This window comes from Mandrillus leucophaeus, unplaced genomic scaffold (genome assembly GCF_000951045.1).
Source record: "Mandrillus leucophaeus isolate KB7577 unplaced genomic scaffold, Mleu.le_1.0 Scaffold157, whole genome shotgun sequence".
NCBI lineage: Eukaryota > Metazoa > Chordata > Mammalia > Primates > Cercopithecidae > Mandrillus > Mandrillus leucophaeus.
Genome location: NW_012101554.1, coordinates 4,944,858 through 4,947,252, shown reverse-complemented (window position 1 = coordinate 4,947,252; position 2,395 = coordinate 4,944,858). Strand labels below are relative to the sequence as shown.

At 39.2% G+C, this 2,395-nt stretch overlaps 1 protein-coding gene across 3 annotated transcripts in view; it reads left to right on the top strand.

The window, feature by feature from the left end:
• Positions 1–2,395, top strand: part of CORO1C (coronin, actin binding protein, 1C) — an 85,676-nt gene that overhangs the window by 56,893 nt on the left and 26,388 nt on the right. The gene's annotated exons all lie outside the window — the stretch shown is intronic.

Genomic DNA, 2,395 nt, shown 5'->3' with positions numbered 1-2,395 from the left:
ACTTGAAAGTCAAAATGATTCCTTGTTCCAAGGGCTGCAGAATTGATGTTAGCAGGTGAAAACAACGTTAGTCTCCTTGTACATTTTCATCAGAGGTCTTGGGTGATAAGGTGCATTGTTGATGAGCAGTAATATTTTTAAGGAATCTTTTTTTTTCCTGATCGGTAGTTCTCAATGGTGGACTTAAAATATGCAGTAAACCATGCAGTAAACAGATGTGCTGTCATTCATGCTTTGTTTTTCCATTTCTAGAACACAGACAGAGTAGATTTAGCATAATTCTTAAGGGCCATAGGATTTTTGGTGCGGTAAATGAGCATTGGCATCAACTTAAAGTCACCAGCTGCATCAGCCTGTAACAAGACAGGCAGCTCATCTTTTGAAGCTTTGAAGCCAGGCATTGACTTCTCCTCTCTAGCCATGAAAGTTCTCGGTGGCATCTTCTTTCAGTAGAAGGCTGTTTCATCTACATTGAAAATGTGTTGTTTAATGTAGCCACCTTCATCAATGATCTTAGCCAGATCTTCTGGATAACTTGCTGCAGCTTCTCCATCAGCACTTGCTGCTTTCCCTTGTACTTTTATATAATGGATATGGCATCTTTCCTTAACCTCATGAACCAACCTCTGCTAGTTTCCAACTTTTCTTCTGCAGCTTCCTCACCTCTGTCAGCCTCCATAGAATTGAAGAGAGTTAGGACTTTGCTCTGGATTAGGCTTTGGCTTAAGGGAATCTTGTGGCTGGTTTGTATTTCTATCCAGACCACTAAAACAAAGGCTGTTTTTGCTTTTTTATCATTCATGTGTTCACTGGAGTAGCACTTTTAATTTCCTGAACTTTTCTTTTGCATTCACAGCTTGGCTAACTGGCTTAAGAGGTGCTTAGCTTTTAGCCTGTTTCAGCTTTCGACATGGCTTCCTCACTAAGCTTAATCATTTCTAATTTTTGATTTAAAGTGAGAAATGTGCAACTCTTCCTTTCACTGAAACACTTAAAGATCATTTAGGGTTATTAGTTGGCCTAATTTCAATGTTGTTATGTCTCAGGTAATAGGGAGGCCCAAGGAGAGGAAGAGACAGGGATACAGGGAGAGCAGGTGGTGGAGCAGTGAGAGAACACACAGCGTTTATGGATTAAGTTCACTGTCTTATATGGGTGCAGTTCGTAGTGCCCCCAAAACAATTACAGTAGTAACACCAGAGATCACTTATCACTGTAACAGATACAGTAATAACAAAAAAGTTTGAAATGCTGCAAGAATTACCAAAATGGGACACAGAGACAGTGAGCACATGCTGTTGGAAAAATGGTGCGGATAGACTTGCCTTAGGGCTGATACGAAACTTCAATTTGTTTAAAAAAAAACACAAAAACACCACCACAAATCTGTGAAGTGCAATAAAATGAGGTATGCCTGTATTTACCTAACCTCTTTAATTAATATTAATCACATCTCCATCTCCTTTCTTCCACATACAGAATGCAGGATCTTAGGGATACAGAAGGAGAATTAGAGTATCCTTATCTACCTCATTTGTCTTATCACATTATACATATAATAGTCTCAGAGTGAAAATACTAATATCACCACTGTAGTATGATTACTGAAAATTGTTAAAAAACTAAACAATTAGTTAAAAAACGAAACAACTTTTTAAAACCCATGCTATGTCTATTCTCCCTCTGTTTAAAAATGATGTATTCTGTATTTTCAAGACCACATCGCTGTTACATTCAACAGTCTCTCCTCTCTTGGTTCTGTGAGTAACTACATTGAAGTGCACTCCATCAATCATTGTGTCAATCTCGCACCAGGCATTTGGATCATCTGAAGCTTGTTCTTGGGTGGATTCCTTAAGAAGGGGTCATGGGAACAATATTCTCTGAATTCTTGTATACTGATAATAACTTATCTGTGATCTTTTTACTTGAAAGTGAGTTTTTCTGAATATAAAATTATTGGGCAGGGACAGTGCCTCACACTTGTAATTCCAGCAGTTTGGGAGGCTGAGGCAAGTGGACTTTTTGAGCCCAGGAGTTCAAGACCAGCCTGGGCAACATGGTGAAACCCCGTCTCTACAAAAAATAAAAAATTAGCTGGGTGTGGTGGTGAGTCCCTGTGGTCCCAGCTACTTGGGAGTCAGGTGGGAGGACCTCTTGGGCCTTGGAAGATCAAGGCTGCATTGAGCCGTGATCGTGCCACTGCACTACAGCCTGGTTAACAGAGTGAGGCCGATCCTGTTTCTAAATAAATAAATAAAATTATTGACTCACAGTTTTTCCTTGAGTATCTAGATACCTTATTCCATTTTCTTTTGGCATAGGTGTTGCTGTCAAAGTCAGATTATAATCTAATTTCCTTTCCCTTGTAAATCATATGCTCTTTTTGCCTAAA